Below are 20,926 nucleotides of genomic sequence, written 5' to 3'. Positions count from 1 at the left end.
TCATATCCTATGGATGCAAATCAGCGCTGGTAATGAATATTCATTTACGTACTAATATACTGAATAACAAGTAGAATTCAATAATGTACCAAAACAGTTCAGCACTTCAACAGAACCAGTAAGTAATGTTTAGAATTCAATATTTTTGCAGATTGCATGTAAAATGAAGAGATAAGTAAGTTGTAGGTGTCAAAATTTGGCAGAGGCCTTCTTGGAAATAGTTTCAGATTTTTTAAAGTTTTGCTGGACCACTAGCAAGTCCACTGGTCTTGAATGAAGATGACACAATTTCAGTCCAAACTACTCTTTCAGGGGGTCCCTCAGATCCACCACCCTCTCCTTTTAAATATCCAAAGCTTCTAGTGCCTTTTCTCAAACTAGGGTATTGCAAATTAATTTTATTTGTCTTGTTGAATGATGTGTGGTACAATTCCAGCATTTAAGCTGAGAATGCTTGTTGACAGACAATCTCTGCAGAGTATTGATAATGGCTGGGGTCACCCGTCTTGTAGAGACACTGCCCAGAAGAAGGCAATGGCAAACCACTCCAGTAGAAAAATTTGCCAGGAACAATCCATGGTCATGGATAAGACTATGATCTCCTATGTCATACGACCTAGCACATAATGATGATGAAGTTGAGTTGTACTCGCCTTTGGCAGCATGTTCCATATATGATCCATCCACTGTGCGAAAATGTTGATCTATGGGCCCTAAGCAAAACTGGCAGGTTTGGCACAAACTGAAGTTGTGGGAAAATATAGTATATTGGGGATTGGCTCCAGCAGATGTTTTCCTTTAACCTTGGTCACCTAAGGCTGTAGGTACATACTTGCCTCTGGATTCATCTCTCACTGAGGAGACCTGAGACTAGAAATCCTCCCAGCCAATTCAATGTGGTATTGAGGGCCTGCTGCACCAACAAGATACGTTGCCATGGGTGACTTAGATGTTTTATTTACTTTTTTAAATTTAGAAGTAGATTACTTAAGATTATTATAGCCAAGGCTGTTTAACCAATGTCGAGTGGATTAACAAAATTATAATCAGAATCAGGTTTAATATCACCAGCATATGCGGTGAAATTTGTTAACTTTGCACAATGCAATACCTAACTACAGAGAAAAAACTGTGAATTACTGTAAATATATTGATAAAATAGAATTCAAAAATTAGAAATTAAAAAGTAGTGGGTAGTGTTCTTGGGTTCAATATCCTTTCAGAAATCGGATGGCAGAGAGGAAGAGGCTGTTCCTGAATCATTGAGTGTGTGCCTTCAGGCTTGTGTACCTCCTTCCCGATGGTAACAATGAGATGAGGGCATGTCCTGGGTGATGGGATCCTTAATGATGGACGTTGCCTTTGTAGGGCACTCAGTACCATTAACTGTGGTGTTAACTGTTCAGGCTAACAAAATGGCTTCTCTGTATTGTTATAATGAAATGGCTTCTTTGTAATGTTACTTAATGCTGTAATGGGGTTCTCTATCTGGAATGTTTGGGTTATAACTGCAGATAAGTGGGGGGGGAACTAACCAATGGAGAATTGTTATGCTACCTTGTCTGGGTGAGCTGAGCGGGAGTTCACGTTTTTTTTCGGGGAGGCGAGCGAGGAGGACGGACATGTGAGGAGTAGACAGCAGTTCCAGGGCAGCGGATACTGGATGTCAGCGGTTCAGCTGGTGGCTAAAGGCTCGGAAGGTCGTTGTGGATGGAACCGGAGGCGTGAGCTCCAACGTATTAAAATATTATGTGCACAAACTGATAAGCTTACTGATTTGGTACCTTTAGGTTATCTGTTCCACTAACTCATCACTAAGAAATAACTATAAAGTTGCAATTGTTTACTCGCCTTTGGTGTATTGTCTGATTTGTGTTGCGAGCGTGTTCTGGCGTGTACCAGCAGTGTCTGAGATACTCAATCACCCCATCTGGCATCAATAATCACTCTACAGTGAAGTCACTTAGATCACATTCTGATGTTTCATCTGAACAACTGAGCCTCTTGATCATGTCTGCATGCTTTTATGCATCACTTTGCTGCCACGTGATTTGCTGATTAGATATTTACATTAACGAGAAGGTGTACTGAGTAGGCATTCCCTTTTTATTCAAGGAAAATAATATGTTTCACATATCCTTGGAAACAACTTGCAAAGCATATAATCTCAGCCTGCACATTTGCTAACTCTCTTAATTAGTTGTTTATATTAAAAAAGACATTAATTCAAATTCATCTGTGGGAAACCGACAATCACAAACAAACAAAATGCTAGAAGATCTCAGCAGGTCAGGTAGCATCTGTGAAGGAAAATAAGTAATTGACGTTTTGGGCCAAGACCCTTCACCAGAACTGACTCACAAAGTTAAAAATGTAAGTATAGCAATTTTAGGCTGTAAAGCAAGAACATTGAGATTATAAATATTGTACTCATTTACTGAATGTAAAATGGGCAAAGCATTGGCATGGGCTAATGCACATGAGTTTTTAAAGGAAAAATAACTCTTTGCCAATCTAATTGAATTCTTTGAAGAAACACCAGAAAGTCTAAATGAGAAAATTGTGGTAGATAATATGTCGATGAATTTTCAGGATTTATCTAGGAAGTTCGAACTGAAGGCCATGTGTAATTAAGACTTGGGTGGGAGAGTGGACAGCAAAACAGTTACTGAGTCTGGAACCTAAGGTTTATTTCTCAATCCATTTCAAGGAGCGTAATGATATTTCACAGGGATTGATGCAGAAATTATTGTGGCGTACAACAATAGAACTGGAGATATAATAGGTGAATATATTCCAATATGGATATGAGACAGTGTATTCTGGGGCAATAACTAAACTATACACTGCTTTGATAATACAAGTCTGATAGATTAAAGGAACAAAGGCATCTAGAAATACAATTGTGAACATACTAAACACAGCAACACTGGGAAATCAAGCAATTAAAATGAAAATCAATCACTGGAGACAATTTCTGGAGGAATAGGATTAAAATGCAGATATCTTGTTATATTAAATTGTATTGTAGTTAGATCACATGTGATGGCACTCTGCATAATTCTGGTCTCTTTCTTTAAACACAAGAATGAAGTGTTTAAAAGAAGGTTTATGAGACTGACATCAGACTGAGAAGATAAGGCATCAAAACACATTGTAGTTATTCCTCTGAAACTATGGAAGGTTGAGGTGATTTTTTTTTAACAACATGAAGGATTTTAATAGGTTAGACTGGACAAAATCTTTCTAGCCATGGAGGGAGTATAAAAGGCATCATCGATAGATCATAACGAATAACAAATCCATGAAGAACTTGGAAAGATGTTCAGAAGGTCGAGCACACTAACATTTGGGGGTGAAATTATAAGTTAGAAAGGAGCAGAATAATATATAGATGGGATTAAATTTGTTGGGCAAGCCTTGTTTAGAGAATTAGCAGTGGAAAATAGGCTAATGCTTATCTAGTTCCATCTAGTCCAGGCCAAACTATTATACTGCCTAGTCCAATCGACCTGTACCTCCACCATAGTCCTCCATACCTCTTTTGTTGAGGAATTACAAGGTGATAGAATTGGAAATCCACTTAGAATTGAAATTCTACAACTCAATTCCCCTCAATTTATTAAGTTTTGTGGAGTCTGATGTCACCATTGGACAAGGTGTAGCCTCTGCTTAGTCCCCAAACAGGAAGCAGGTGGTGGATGGTCGGATAAGCCACTGGTACATAATACAAGTCCTGGTTATGTGACCACTGACACCAGGCAGAAAATCTCTGAAGAGTTTTGATAATGGTTGGGGTTTGGGGAGGGGACATTCATCTTGTAAAGACACTGCCCAGGAGAAAGCAATGAAAAAATAGAGAAAATCTGCAGATGATGAGAATCTGAGCAACGCACACAAAATGCTAGAGGAACTCAGCAGGCCAGGCAGCATCAATCTAAAAGTATAGTCAATATTTTGGTCCAAAACCCTTCGGCAAGACTGGGGAAAAAAAAGCTGAGGAGGCAATGGCAAACCACTTCTGCAGAAAAATTTGCCAAAACGTATCATGGTCGTGGATAGAGAAAAGAATACAAACAGCAGTGTGGGGTGGAGAAGGCGGAGGGTCTTCCATACAGGCAATGGACAGATTAAAGACTGATGGAAGACCATGATCACCCATATCATACAACGCAGCACATGATGATGATATCTAGTTCAGCCTGCAAACGCCTTTTGCTAACTTTGAGATGACATGAAATGCTACCTGTTAAACATAAGAGCTTTAGCAGCTGAAACCATTAAAAAAAACAAATTATTTTAAAAGGCAGTTCAGATTTAATTCATTTGTTTTGGAAAACTTACCATACAGAAGTGATAATCTAAGTGGCCCATTGCACACTCCAAATAATTACCAGTTTAATTAGATTTAATGAAAAGAAAATTGGGCTGGATGGGAAATAGATGACCAGTACATTATAAGCTGTTTTATGTCCCATCTGAAGTTATGATTCACTATTGACAAATGAATGCAGCATTAGTGCTTCTTTCCACAACAAGAATCAATCATCAACATAAACACAAGAGATTCTGCAGATGCTGGAAATCCAGAGTAACAGATACAAAATGCTGGAGGAACTCAGCCAGTCAGGTGGCATTTATGGAGAGGAATAAACAGTTGATACTTCAATCCAAGACCCTTCATCAGAATCAATCATCTTTGTAATATTAGTGTATTAAACCATGATTCATTCCAGTAATAAATTTATGTTATTCTTTGCACTTGTATATTGTGATATGGTGTTTCATTTCACTCTCCATTCAGACTTAACATTGTTGATAACCCCCATTTCTTTGATCTATTGGGAATGAAGCTGACCTAATCATCTCACACAATTTGGTCTTATTGCTGTCAGATCTGTTTACCTGGGGAATATAATGTAGAGCAGATGGGACATGCACCAAGAATTGAGTGGAGCATCCAGATAAGTAAAGAGGAACATTAGGTGGCACTAGGGAAATAAACTGATCTTGCTATTGCCCAAATCTATCAATTATATTCCAACGATCACTCAAGACCTTTTCCTATTCATCTGGTACTCAAAAAACATAGAGCAAGATTGTGGAATTTTAATTCCTAAGTCTTCAGCAAAAAAGGAAGTCAATATACTCAATGCTGGATCCCAAGAGAAAGAATTTGTAGAATGCCAATGAGATGCCTTTTTAGAGCAGATTGTGGTGAGCCCACTGGGGGTAAAAGGCAATTCTAGATTGTGTTTTGGGCAAGGAACCAGATTTGATTAGGGAGCTTAAGGAAGGGAACCCTTAGGAAGCAGTGATCATAATATGATAGAATTCAACCTGCAGTTTGAGAGGGAGAATCTATAATTGGATCTATCAGTATTACGCTTTAGTTACAGTAACTCCTGAGGTTGAGAGAGTTGCTGACCAAAGTAGATTGAAAGGGCACACTTGAAAGGGATGTGCAGCAATGGCTGGAGTTCTGAGAGTAATTCAGAAGATATAGGATTGCTTCTTCCCAATAAAGAAGAAGCATTTTAAAGTGAGTATGAGATGATAGTGGCTGAAAAGGGATGTCAAAGACACCATAAAAAACAAAAGAAGGCACTAAAAAACAATAAGGAAATAATATGAAGGTAAGCTCGACAATAATATAAAACAAGTTAATAAATTGTTTTTCAGATATATAAAGAGTAAAGGAAAGTCAAGAGTGGACATCAGAGTACTGGAAAAAGATGCTGGAGAGATAGAAATGGGAGACAAAGAAACGACAGATGGATTGAATAAGTATTTTGTGTCAGTCTTCTCTGTGGCATGCCAGAAACTTGAGTATGTCTGGGGATTTAAGTGAATATTGTCACTCTTACTAAAGAGAAGATATTTGGGAAGCTGAAAGGTCAGAAGTAGATATATCACCTGGACCAGATGGACTACACCTCAAGGTTCTGAAAGAGATAGCTGATGAGATTGTGGAGGCATTAATAATGATAACTCAAGAATCACTAGATTCTGGAATGGCTCTGCAGGACTGGAAAATTGCAAATGTCATCGCCACTTTTTAAGAAGGAAGGGAGGCAAAAAATAGGAAATTATAGGCCAGTTAGCCCGATTTCAGTACTGGCAAGGTTAGAGTCTATTATTAAAGATAAGGTTTTGGCGTAATTGGAGGCACATGATAAGCCATGGTCACCGTGTCTTCTTTAAAGGGGGATTTTGTCCAATAATTTATTGTTGGAATTCTTTGAGGAAATAACAGGCAGGGTAGACAAATGAAAGTTTGTGGATATTATTTACTTGGATCTTCAGAAGGCTACACATCAAATCAAGTCACTTTTATTGTCATTTTGACCATAACTGCTGGTACAGTACACAATAAAAATGAGACAATGTTTTTCAGGACCATCGTGTTACATGATACAGTACAAAAACTAGACTGAACTATGTAAAAAAAAAACAACACAGAGAAAGCTACACTAGGCTACAGACCTACACTGGACTGCATAAAGTGCACAAAAACAGGGCAGGCATTACAATAAATAATAAACAGGATGGTAGGGCAAGGTGTCAGTTCAGGCTTCGGGCATTGAGGAGTCTGATAGCTTGGGGGAAGAAATTGTTACATAGTCTGGCCGTGAGAGCCCGAATGCTTCGGAGCCTTTTCCCAGAAGGCAGGAGGGAGAAGAGATTGTATGAGGGGTGCATGGGGTCCTTCATAATGCTGTTTCCTTTGTGGATGCAGCGTGTAGTGTAAATGTCTATGATGGCAGGATGATCTTCTCAGCTGACCTCACTATCCGCTGCAGGGTCTTGCAATCCGAGATGGTGCAATTTCTGAACCAGGCAGTGATGCAGCTGCTCAGGATGCTCTCAATACAGCCCCTGTAGAATGTGATGAGGATGGGGGGGGTGGGAGATGGACTTTTCTCAGCCTTTGCAGAAAGTAGAGACACTGCTGGGCTTTCTTTGCTATGGAGCTGGTGTTGAGGGACCAGGTGAGATTCTCCGTCAGGTGAACACCAAGAAACTTGGTGCTCGTTACGATCTCTACTGAGGAGCCGTCGATGTTCAGCGAGAAGTGGTCGCTCTGTGCCCTCTTGAAGTCAACAACCATCTCATTTGTTTTGTTCACATTAAGAGACAGGTTGTTGGCTCTGCACCAGTCCGTTAGCCGCTGCACCTCCTCTCTGTAAGCTGACTCGTCGTTCTTGCTGATGAGACCCACCACGGTCGTGTCATCGGCGAACTTGATGATGTGGTTCGAGCTGTGTGTTGCAGCACAGTCGTGGGTCAGCAGAGTGAACAGCAGTGGACTGAGCACACAGCCCTGGGGAGCCCCCGTGCTCAGTGTGATGGTGTTGGAGATGCTGCTCCCGATCCGGACTGACTGAGGTCTCCCAGTCAGGAAGGTATGAGGCAACTCAACAGGATTGGAGTCCATGGTATTGTAGGAAAGATGCTAGCATGGATAGAAGGTTGGCCGGCTGGAAGAAACCAAAGGGTGGGAATAAAGAGAGACCTTCCTGGTTGACTACTGGTCCACAGGGGTTAGTGTTGGGTCTGCTACTTTTCACGTTATGTGTTAAATATCTGGATGATGGAATTGCTGGGTTTGTGGCCAGCTTTGCTGATCTTTGCTGATATAACAGCAACACACCAGCATCTCCAGGAAGGGGAACACACCACCATCTCCAGGAAGGGGCAATACACCACCATCTCCAGGAAGGGGAACACACCACCATCTCCAGGAAGGGGAACACACCACCATCTCCAGCTTCCTCCATCTCCCACTAAGCACACTAAGCATATTTTTCCCTGCTTTCCACAGGGATCGCTCCCTACATGACTCCCTTGTCTGTTCATCTCTGCCCACCGATCTCCCTCCTGGCACTTATCCTTGCCAGCAGAACAAGTGCTACACCTGCCCCTACACCTCCTCCCTCGCTACCATTCAGGGCCCCAAACAGTCCTTCCCAGAGAGTCAGTTGGGGTCATCTATTGTCTCTGGTGCTCCTGGTGTGGCCTCCTGTATATTGGTGAGGCCCGATACAGATTGGGAAACTGCTACACCGAGCACCTACGCTCCATCCACCAGAAAAAGCGGAATCTCCCAGTGGCCACCCATTTTAATTCCACTTCCCATTCCTATTCTGGCATGTCAATCCATGGCCTCCTCTACTGCTGTGATGAGGCCACACTCAGGGTGGAGATGCAACACCTTATATTCCAACTGGGTAGCCTCCAACCTGAAGGCGTGAACACCTATTTCTCATACTTCTGGTAATATGTCCCGCCTCTCCTTCACCATTCCTCATTCTCATTTCCCTCTCTCATTTTATCTCCTTTCCTGCCCATCACCTCCCTCTGGTGCTCCTCCCCCTTCCTTTTCTTCCATGGCTTTCTGTCCTCTCCTATCCCCTTCTCCAACCCTTTATTTCTTTCACCAATCGACTTCCCAGCTCTTTACTTCCCCCTCCCCCTCTCCCAGTTTCACCTATTACCTACTGCCTTATATTTCTTGCACCCCTCCCCCACCTTTTTACTCAGACTTCTCGTCTTTGTTCTCCAGTCCCGACGAAAGCTCTCAGCCCAAAACATCAACTGTTCACTTTTGTCCATAGATGCTGCTTGGCCTTGATGAGCTCTTCCAAGCATCTTGTGTGTGTTGCTTGAATTTCAAGCATCTGTAAATTTTCTCTTGTTGATGAAAGGGCCGATAGTGTTGAGGAAGAAGGAAGTCTGCAGAAGGACTTGGAAAGATCATGAGAACGGGCAAAGAAGTGGTGGATGGAATATAGAGTAGGGAAGTGTAAGGTCGTGCACTTTGGTAGAAGGAATAAAGGCATAGACCATTTTCTAAACAGGGAGAAAATTCAGATATCAGCAGTGCAAAGTCCGAGTGCAAGCTTTCTCAAAGTTAACTTGCAGGATGAGTCGATAGTAAGGAAGGCAAATGTGTTTTTAGTATTCATTTCAAGAGAACTAGAATATAAAAGCAAAGATGTAACACTGAGACATCATAAGGCATTTGTCAGATTATATTTTGAGTACTGTGAGCAATTTTGGCCTCTTATCTAAGAAAAGATGTTCCAAGTTTGGAGAGGATCCAGAAGAGGTTTAGGAGAAGGTTAACATATGAGGAGTATTTGATGGCTCTAGGCCTGTACTCATTGGACTTCAGAAGAATGAGAGGGATTTCATTGATACCTATTGATATTAAAAAGCCTAGTTAGAATAAACATAGAGAGGATGCTTCCAATATTGGAGGAACATAGGACCAATGGGCACATCCTCAGAATAGAAGAATATCCCTTCAGAATAAAGATGAGGAGGAAGTTCTTGAGCTAGATGGTGAGAATCTGTGGACTCGATTGCCACAGATGGTCTTGGAGGCCAAGTCTTTGGGTATATTTAAAGCAGAGGTTGATAGGTTCTTTACTGGTAATGGTGCATAGATTATGGCAAGAAGGCAGGAGAATGGGGTTGAGAAGGATAATCAATCAGGCCTGATCAAATGGCGGTGCAGACTAGATGGGCTAAATGGCCTAATTCTGTTCCTATTATCTCTTTGGGTCTTATGGCTGAACATTGTAAGGATCTTGGACATTGTCAGAAAGCAATCACGTTTAGTTCAAGGATAGAAAAGTGTTCATTGGCTTGATGCCCATAGCTGACATCACAGACAATCCTTGACTGCAATCCTGCCTGTTAATGAAATTCAGCATTTTTCTTACAAATTGTTATGGATGCCATTAATCAAGCTTAAACCAGAGGAAGTTATGTCATCTGTTAATTTATGATGTCCATATAGAAAAGAGTGAAATCTATTACCTATAAGAAAATATCCATTTAGTAAAGGTTCAACATATATGGAAACATCCAGAGGCATAATGAATTGGAACAAGCTGTGGTCTGCACAACTAATGATACATTTTAACGAGTAGTGAGCAATTATCTTAATAGCAAAACCTTGGACCTTATCTTTGATCCACATTAGTAGGCATATTTGGACTAAATTTCTGCATGTGACCAAGCTAATTAAATCACAAAATCTCTGAACTAGCCAACTGATTCACGAGTTCATCCAAACCTTTGGTAAGCAAAACAATAATGACTAGATATTCACTCTAAACTGGATAGAAATGTTAGCCTGACTTATGCACTATTGTTTCTAAAGTGGGACGAACTACTAAATATTCTGATTAATTATTCATTAATTAATTGTCCATTACGCCGCTGGCATTTAGGGCAACAATTAAAGTCCTTCATCTCTGTCTGACCTTGGCCACATAGAAAGAATCTTCATTGCTGTGTCTGTAACAATTTATTTTTGACCAGTCAGGATCATTAGCCCTGAGCTGAACCCCCAAACCTGGCAGATCAGTACACCACTCTTAGTCTGGTCTCTACCCTTTGACCTGCTTCGCATGGGTGACCCTACCAAGAGCCAAAATTCAAATCCTTTAATCCAGCCAACATAGCTCTCCGTGTTATTGCAAGTCTCCAAACCCTACAAAAAGTTTGTGGTCCTTTTGGAGGACTAAATATACTGGTTTCAGACTAATTCTCCTGCACAAAGAATGATTGGCTTGGCAGCGTGGTGATGCGATCATGGTGAGCCAGGTTCAATCCTGAGCTCAGGCACTATTAGTTTGAAGTCTGCACATTCTCCCTTGGGTTTCCTCGAGGTACATTGGTCCCTCCTACATTCTGTCTGCTAGGCACATTCCTGTGAGTGTGTGAGTGAGTGGTAAAATCTGGCAGGAATTGGTTGAGAATGTGAAGAAAACAAACTGGGATTTAGTGTAAGTATGTGCATGATAGTTGGTGTGCATTTCGTGGGCTAAAGTATCTGCCCAAGTCCAGGCAATATCATTTGTTAGAGAACATGCGTTTAAGGTGAAAGATTAAATAATTAATTTAGCGATACAGTGTGGAATAGGCTCCTCTGGTCCATAGAGCCTCACCACCCCAGCAGCCCTGATTAACCCTAACCTAATCATGGGGCAATTTACAATGACCAGTTAGCCTACCCGGTATATCTTTGGATTGTCAGAGGAAACCAGAGCTCAGGGACAAAATGGGAACATTCCACGGGGAGGGTGTACAGAGATGTCTTACAGACGGCCCTGGAACTGAACTCTGAACTCTAATGCCACAAACTGAAATAGCATCGCTAACAGCTATGCTTCCAAGGGAAGGAGGTGTATGGGGCATGTTATTTAACTCAGAGAGTGGTAGGTGCTTGGGACAGGCTGTCAGGGGAAGTGCCATACAACAGAGGCATTGAGGAGGCTGTTAGACAGACATATGAACTGATCTTAGAGTAGGTTAAAAGGTTGGCACAACATTGTGGGCTGAAGGGCCTGTACTGTGCTGTAATGTTCTATGAATATGCAGGGAATGGGAGGTATGCATCATATATAAGCAGGGGAGATCTGGTTTAATTCAGTATTGTGCTCAGAACAGACATTGTGGGAGAAAGGATACTGTTTGAAAGGTTCAAAGGTACAATTTAATGTCAGGGAAATGTATATGATATACATCCTGAAATGCTTTTTCTTTGCAACCATCCATGAAAGTAGAGGAGTGCCCCAAAGAATGAACGACAGTCAAATGTTAGAAAACCAAAGTCCCCCCCACCACAGATCCCCCCTCCCGTGCGTAAGTGGTAGCAGCAACAATCCCCCCTACCCCCACTGGCAAAAAAAATCAGACCTGCCACTGAGCACTCAAGCGTGAGTAAAGACACAATCGTGTAGATACCCCAAAGACTACATTGTTCACCCGGCATTCGACATACCACAGGTTCTCTCTCTCCCTAATACCGGAGAAAGAGGTGTCCCCATTTTCACAGTGGCAATAACAAACAACTCTAGTTTAATGCTCAATATCAAATAAGAATAACAAAAATGCCTATTTTCACTCTGCCAACTATGGGTGCTTGCAATGCACATAGTGGCTGCCACATTTTCTATAGTACAAAACTGACAGAACCTGGTTGCATCTGAAGCCCTGAGGGAGATGTAGGTTGCTATAGAATTGTAAAATCTTCCTTCCTCCTGGATTATTTCTGCTTGTTTTACCAAGGAAGTGAAAATCAGGGAAATGTACAAGAGGCTAATGTTAAATCAGCTATTTTATATGCTCCTGTAAAGACAATATTGCTGTCTTTTGTGTGAACAATTCACTAACATCAGCCCAAAACCTGTCTCTTTCCAATACAAGTCCATCACTACTCTGTGATGGTTGTGTTGAGGATTTAGGAGTTCAGTGCTGAATTAGTATATACCCACCCACAGGTTTTAAACAGTCATAGATGAGCTATTAGCACCATTGATTCCACCTACTTCTGTCTTTATATTCCAAAATGAATTTACTTTACATCCACAGTTTGCTAAGATCATTTAGCTTTTTAATGTTTATGTTATTAGATGTCTCTTCCTGTTGGTTTGATGTTTTAGCCTGTTGCTGATTGGAAAATAAGTGTGAAAACTGGATAATTAGACAAAACAGTTTTCTCTCCTTCACTATCAGATTATTAAACCATTGACGTGGATTTCCAGCCGTTTTCTCAATCTGAGGAACCCCCAGCAAGAGAAGCCTTCCTGCCTCCACCCACCCCCTGAGCCTTTGTCTCATATGCTGGTTGTAGATAAAGAGATTTCCAGTGGGAAGAGTAGGCAATTAACACTTTGGCTCAATTAATTGATGAGTAATCCTGAGGACTGGGTTAAAAAAATGACCAGGGTTCAAATCCCACTACAACAGGATGAAATTTAAATTTAGGTGATACCTTGTAATTTGCAGTAATTATTTTTGTGATTTTTGAAAATAAATCATTCATTAATGTCTTTCCGGAATAAATTCTAGGTTAGTTCTAATTGCTCTGGCCTGTCTGTGACTCCAAAGCTCACCGTCTTTTTTGATGCTGAGAAGTGGCTTAGCGATCTACTTAGTTAACCAAACCTCCTCAGAGGTAATTGGAGACAGTCACGAAATCCCGAGCTCAGTGGTGATATCAGGTTCTAAGAAAATTATTAAGTTAAAAATAATCTTCCAGGAAGGAGACTTTACACAATGACAGTACTTCAGAGGAGAAATCCCTGCTATTGATCACAGCATGTGTAATGGACACAAAGTAAATATGCTTCCTTAATCTTAGATTTGCAATTTCTGTGCGTTGTCTGTTTGAAATAGTGAAAGGAAGAAGAAAATTTGTTATTGCCAAAAAGATAGTCAAAAGTGGGCAATGGAGAATCCAAGGAACAATATTTCTCATTTCCCTGCTATAGATTCAGAGACAATTGTGTCAGCAGTTTCATGAAATGTTTAATGCACTTGTGAGTTTCTGTGCACAATTTCAGACAACCTCCTTGGATTTAATTCCACTCAGGTGACACATTTAGTGCTGTGAAATCAGCACTGGAGATCTGGAACCAAATCTATGTTGTCTGAGGGAATGGGGAAGTATTAGATAGATAGATAGATAGATAGATAGGTAGATACTTTATTCATCCCCATGGGGAAATTCAACTTTTTTTCCAATGTCCCATACACTTGTTGTAGCAAAACTAATTACATACAATACTTAACTCAGTAAAAAAAAATGATATGCATCTAAATCACTATCTCAAAAAGCATTAATAATAGCTTTTAAAAAGTTCTTAAGTCCTGGCGGTTGAATTGTAAAGCCTAATGGCATTGGGGAGTATTGATCTCTTCATCCTGTCTGAGGAGCATTGCATCGATAGTAACCTGTCGCTGAAACTGCTTCTCTGTCTCTGGATGGTGCTATGTAGAGGATGTTCAGAGTTTTCCATAATTGACCGTAGCCTACTCAGCGCCCTTCGCTCAGCTACCGATGTTAAACTCTCCAGTACTTTGCCCACGACAGAGCCCGCCTTCCTTACCAGCTTATTAAGACGTGAGGCGTCCCTCTTCTTAAGCCAGGAAGTGTGCAACAGACTGTGAAAAGAGTGCTTGTCTGCTTTAAGTGCAAGGCAACTTTGGTTACTACCATGCCTATAAAAATATTCACCTCCTCCCCCTTGTAAGTTTTCATGTTTTATTGTTTTACAACATTGAAACACAGTGGATTTAATTTGCCTTTTTTTGACGGATCAACAGAAAAGACTCTTGTGTCAAAGTGAAAACAGATCTCTACAAAGTGGTCTAAATTAATCACAAATATTAAACATAAAATAATTAATTGCATAAGAATTCACCCCCTTTAATCATGCCAAATCATCACTGGTGCAACCAATTAATTTTACAAGTCACATAATTAGATAAATGGAGATCATCGTGTGCAGTCAAGGTGTTTCAATTGTTTGTGGTAAAAAATACACCTTTATCTGGAAGGTCCAACTATGGGTGAGTCAGTATCCCGGCAAAAATTACACTATGAAGAAAAAAAAACACTCCAAGCAACTCCACAAAAACGTTTTTGAAAAGCGCATCGGGAGATGGATGCAAGAACATTTCCAAGTCATGAATATTCTTGGAGTACAGTTAAGTCAATCATGAAGAAATGGAAAGAATATGGCACAGCTGTAAATCTGCTTAGAGCAGACCGTCCTCAAAAACTGAGTGACCAAGCAAGAAGGGGACTAGTGAGGGAGGCCACCAAGAGACCTATGACAACTCTGGAGGAGTTACAAGCTTCAGTGGCTGAGATGGGAGAGACTGCACATACAACAACTGCTGTCTGGGTGCTTCACCGGTTGCAGCTTTATGGGAGAGTGGCAAAGAGAAAGCCACTGTTGAAAAAAAATTCACATGAAATCTCAGCTGGAGTTTGCTGGAGGCATGTGGGAGACTCTGAAGTCAGCTGGAAGAAGCTTCTATGGTCTGATGAAACCAAAATTGAGATTTTTGGCCATCAGACTAATTGCTATGTTTGGCGTAAGCCAAACACCGCACATCATCAAGAACACACCATCTCTACCATGAAGCAGGGTGGTGGCTGCATCATGCTGTGGGGATGCTTCACTGCAGCAGACCCTGGAAGGCTTGTGAAGGTAGAGGGTAAAATGAATGCAGCAAAATACAGGGAAATCCTGGAGGAAAACCTGATGCAGTCTGCAAGAGAACTGTGGCTTGGGAGAAAATTTGTTTTCCAGCAAGACAATGACCCCAAGAATAACCCAAATACACACAGGAATGTCTTAAAAACAACAAAGTTAATATTCTGGAGCGGCAAGTCAGAGGCCAGACCTCAATCCAATTGAGAATTTGTGGCTGGACTTGAAAAGGGCTCAGGTTCAGTCACAATCTACATGCAATCTGACAGAGCTTGAGCAGTTTTGTAAAGAATGGGGGAAAATTGCAGTGGCCAGATGTGCGAAGCTGATAGAGACCTATCCACACAGACTCAAGGCTGTAATTGCTGCCAAAGGTGCATCAACTAAATACTGACTCGAAGGAGGTGAATACATGCGATCGATTATTTTGTGTGTTAGATTTGTAATTAATTAAGATCACTTTGTAGAAATCTGTTTACACTTTAACACCAAAGAGTATTTTTCTGTTGATCAGTGTCAGAAAAAGCCAAGTTCAATCCACTGTGGTTCAATGTTGTAAACAATAAGACATGAAAACTTCCAAAGGGGAGGGTTTGATTATATTTTATGGGCGCTGTATATGGAATCCTGATGGAATATTAATATTCATGCGGACAGACAACTGTGCACTGTGAATTGAGTGTACTGACCAGTGATCTTGAACGTATCCTGTTGAGAGGCATAGTAAGCATGGATAGCCAGCACCTTTCTCACAGGGCAGCAATGCGAGAATGCATAATGTGAAGGTGATTGAAGTAAAGCATAGGGGGATGTCAGAGATAGGTTTTTTACACAGTGAGTGGCGAGTGAATGGAATGCACTATCAGGGCTGGCGGTTAGGAACATTTAAGAGACTCTTAGGTAGGCACATAGACAAAGAAAAATAGAAGGTTATGGGTAAGAGAAGGGTTAGATTGATCTTGAAGTAGGTTAAAAGATCAGCTCACTAATATGTGCTGATTAGCATGTACAGTGCTGTACTGTTCTATGTTCTATCTACTCTAAATCATAGTAGTAAGTTCTCTGGCGTCTTTGAGGAGAAATGTGGATATCTCCAGATTCACTAGTAACCCTGTCCTTATCCTTATACCTCCATTTAATGTGGGACCATTGCGTCTGCTCTCTTCTCCTTAGGCAGGCCATTGTGGTCAAAGGTGACTTGCTGTCACTCCCATTCTGTCAGCTGCGAGGTGGCTGATGGGTCCAGTGCAGGACTCACAGATGTTTGGTGCAGCAGGGGGAGTGTGATGTGGCAAGTGGGTGGGTGGTTCAGACCACTTTCTGTTGTTCGTGCACGCCCTCTCGTCAGTGAGGCTCTAGTCGCTCAGTGGGTTCTTCACGTTGGGCAGCCTCTGTCTGGGGATTTTCATGAGCCAGTCAAATGTTACACTTTCTCAAGGAGGTTATGAGAACATTCTAGCAGTATCTTCTCCACCCATTTTGGATACATTTGGTCATGACAGAGCCCAGTGTATTTGTTAGGTGCCTGGTGTCAGGCAGATGGTCTATGTGGTCTGCAAAGAGAGCTTGGCATGATCAAAGCCCCTGCGTTGCACTCAAGAGGAGTTGGCATTGGTTCACAAAGTCTGCCAATAGATCTGGAGGATTTTGTGGAGACAGAAGTGGTGGTATGTCTCAAGTGCTTTGTAGTATCTACTGTAAGTTGTCCACATCTCTGAAACATGGAGATCTGGCAATATATAGTGGACACTGCAAAGGAGAACAGAGATTACTGCTGGACTGTAGATAATCAGAATCAGAATCAGATTTGGTATTACCAGCACACACCGTGAAACCTGTTAACTTTATGGCAGCAGTGCAATGAAATACATGATAAATAAATATAGAGAAAAAACCGAGTTACATTAAGTATATGTATGTCTAATAAATGGTTAAGTTAAAATAATTAATGCAAAAAAACAGAAATAAAAAAAGTAGTGAGGCAGTGTTCATGGGTTCAATGTCCAATTCGAACTCTGATGGCAGAGGGGAAGAAGCTGTCCCTGAATCGCTGAGTGTGTGCCTTCAGGCTTCTGTACCTCCTTCACAACTGTAGCAGTAGCAAAAGGTCATGTCCTCGGTGGTGGGGGTCCTTAATGATGGAGACGTTGTCATTAAATTCTGTCTTCGCAGAAAAGTGCTTTCAGAGATAGGGAAACCTTTCACTTTTCTGGAGTCTCACTGTGAATCTTGATTGAGTGGGGATAGTGCAGTGCACCAGGGCAGGTTGGTGAACGGCCTTTGTCTGAGTGGAAGACCTATCTATTCTGTTGTATGTTTCAGAAAAGAGTTATTGAGGTTTAGTCTCTGAATGTGCACACACTCATGCCAAAGTCTGAAGCTGGATAGTTGTGGTTCAGCTGGGAATCTGATTAATGTGCCAGAGTCTGAAGCTGGATGATTGTGGACAAGAGAAAATCTGCAGATGCTGGAAATCCAAGCAACACACCCAAAATGGTGGAGGAACTCAGCAGGCCAGGCAGCTTCCATAGAAAAAAAGTACAGTCAACGTTTCAGGCCGAGACCCTTCAGCAGGACTGGAGGAAAAAGATGAGGAGACAGAATTAGAAGGTGGGGGGAGGGAAGGAGGAAACACAAGATGATAGGTGAAACTGGGAGGGAGGGGTGAGGTAAAGAGCTGGGAAATTGATTGGTGAAAGAGATACTGGGCTAGGGAAGAGGGACTTTAATAGGAGAGGACAGAAGACCATGGAAGAAAGAAAAGGGAGAGGAGTAGCAGAGGGATGCAATGGGCATGTAAGGAGATAAGGTAAGAGAGGGAAAAGGGAATGGGGCATAGAGAAGGGGCGAATGCCATTACTGTAAGTTTGAGAAATCAATGTTCATGCCATCAGGTTGGAGGCTACCCAGACAGAATATAAAGTGTTGCTCCTCCAACCTGAGTGTGGCCTCTTTGTGACAGTAGAGGAGGCCATGGATGGACAAGTGGAATGGGAATGGGAAGTGGAATTAAAATGGGTGGCTACTGTGAAATCCCGCTTTTTCTGGCGGATGGAGTGAAGGCGCCTGGCGAAGCCGTCTCCTAATCTACGTCGGGTCTCACTGATATACAAGAGACCATGCTGGGAGCACCGGTTACAATAGCTGACCCCAACAGACTCACAGGTGAAGTGTCGCCTCACCTGGAAGGGCTATTTGGGGCCCTGAATGGTAGTGAGGGAGGAGGTGTAGGGGGAGGTGTAGCACTTGTTCCACTTGCAAGGATAAGTGCCAGGAGGGAGATCAGTGGGGAGGGATGAGTGGATAAAGGAGTCGCGGAGGGAGCGAATCTTGGGGAACACAGAAAGTAGGGGTAGGGAAAGCTATGCTTAGTGGTGGGATCCCGTTGGAGATGGTGGAAGTTACAGAGAATTATGTGCTGGATGCAAAGGCTGGTGGGGTGGTAGATGAGGACAAGAGGAACCCTATCCCTGGTAGCGTGGCGGGAGGATGGAGTAAAGGCAGATGTGAGTAAGATAGAAGAGATGTGTTTGAGGACAGCGTTGATGGTGGAGGAAGGAAAGCCCCTTTCTTTGAAGGGGGAGGACATCTCCTTTGTTCTGGAATGAAGAGCCTCATCCTGAGAGCAGATGCAATGGAGACAGAGGAACTGAGAAAAGGGGATGGCATTTTAACCAGTGTCTGTTAGGAATCCGATTGTGTTTTTGCCGGGAATCTGATTAACATGCCAGAGACTGAAGCTGGATGATTGTAATTCTGCTAGGAATCTGATTGTGTTTCTGCTGGGAGTCTGATTAAACATTCAACAGTTTCTTGTTTGTTCTGTAGATTGACTTTGCTTTGGTGGGACACTTTTTAGCTTGACCTCAGTCTGTACTGGGATTGGCCTGTGGGTTAGGATTACTGTTGCATGCTGATGCATTCATTTCAAAATGACTAGAATATAAAACAAGGATTTAATGCTGAGGCTTTGTAAGGCACAGTTGAGACCTCACTTGGAATATTATTAGCGGCTTTGAATCACTTATTTAAGAAAGGAAGTGCTGACATTAGAGAGGGTTCACGAGAATGATTCTGGGATTGAAAAGCTTATTGAATGAGGAGTGACTCTTGCTAGAATTTAGAAGAATGAGGGGAGAATCTCATAAAAACCTATCGAACGTTGAAAGTCCTAGATAGAGTGGATGTGGAGAGGACGTTACCTTTGGTGGGGTGTCTAGGACCAGAGGGTACAGCCTCAGATTAGAGGAATGTCCATGTAGAGCAGAGAGGAGGAGGAATTTCTTTAGCCAGAGGGTGGTGAATCTGTGGAGTTCATTGCCACGTCCCCGTGGAAGCCGGGTCATTGGGTATATTTAAGGAAAACGTTGATAGACTCTTGATTATCAAGAACAGTCAGGGTGTGAAAGGTTCTGGGAAGAAGGCAGGAGAATGGGGTTGAGAGGGAAATGGATCAGCCATGATGAAATGGTAGAGCAGACTTGATGGGCCAAATGGCCTGATTCTGCTCCTATGTTTTATGGTAAAATGGGATTGAGTGGTAATGAATTTCTGAGATCTAGAAGATTTGAAAAGGAATTTCCATATTGCCTCATAGTCAAAAACCTTTGTCAGGTTATACAACAGTTTCTTCCTGCATTTTTCTTGGATTCTCCATGCAGGAAAGATTCTGTCTTTTGGATCTCCTGAAGGATTTTCACACCAGTTCTAGATAGAGCCACCAGATCTTTTCCACAATCATATCCCTATCTGTGTTGACTCTCAAGCCTCTGGTTTCTCGTGAATGTTAGATCAATAGTCTTGTTATTCAGCTAGGTTCCAGCTTTAAAATGAAACTGTCATCTCATCGAAGGGATTTCATTAATGTTCTCTCTGGTGGGGAGAACAATGTTCCCTAATCAGTTGTACTTGTTAATGAAGGTCCAAATTGATAAAGCGATGCCCTATCATGTTATGAAGGGGTGTCCATGTTAGCTTTGTGAGTGTCTCAAAGTACTCTGGAGAAAATAGACAGCAGCATTAACATAGTAAAGAAATGTCAAAGAACATGCAAGTGATAAGGAGGAGACCTTCTAAAGAACTTTGACTGGATTAAAATACTTCAGGAAGCATATTGATCATTATTGGATTCTAAAAGATTGTTGACTTTGACTAACATTACAGAATTGCTTCAAACAATAAAGCAACTGCCAAAACTTTATCTTAAATTGATTTCCAAGGAAACATTTAATAATGAGAACAAAGACATTGCTGGTAAAGACATGGAATATGGAACTAAGAGGAATGCAATCATATGGTTTGGAAATGGAGGAGTTTTGGAAAGATAGGATTGTAGTAAAACAAAGTTTATTGATGAATAAAGAAATGAGGATTAGTGATTTACCAAGTTTGGGGTTGAAACTCTGTTATGAACATGATTGAAGTGCACTTTGGAATTGGGAACGGATTCTGAAGTTTGCTATAGTATCAAACTGGACACTTTTCACTCAGAAGGTGATGCAAGTGTGAAACGAGCAGCCAATGGAATTGGTGGCTTTGGGTTTGCTTTCAAAGTACATTTATTATCAAAGTATGTGTACATTATACAACCTTGAGATTCATCTCCTTACAGGCTGCCACAACACAAGAAACCCATTAAAAAAGAGACCAAGAAACACTCAATGTGCAAAGAGAGAAGAGAAAAACAAATCATGCAAACAATAAAACTAAGCAAATAGCATTTAGGACAAAAGTGAGTCCTCAGACACGAAGCTGGAGCAGCTGGAGCAGGCCCACAGCCTCAGCCTCTGTGCAGCAAAGAGTAGAATATACGTCAGGGAGCAGTGAACAGTTCCCGCCAGTCCCAACACTCTGACTTTTCAATCCATCTGACCTGGTGTTTAAGTCATTCAAATATTGGGTTG

Source organism: Hemitrygon akajei, chromosome 11, assembly GCF_048418815.1.
Source record: "Hemitrygon akajei chromosome 11, sHemAka1.3, whole genome shotgun sequence".
Classification (NCBI taxonomy): domain Eukaryota; kingdom Metazoa; phylum Chordata; class Chondrichthyes; order Myliobatiformes; family Dasyatidae; genus Hemitrygon; species Hemitrygon akajei.
The sequence above is the reverse complement of the archived record's forward strand: the minus strand, read 5'-3'. Positions refer to the sequence as shown.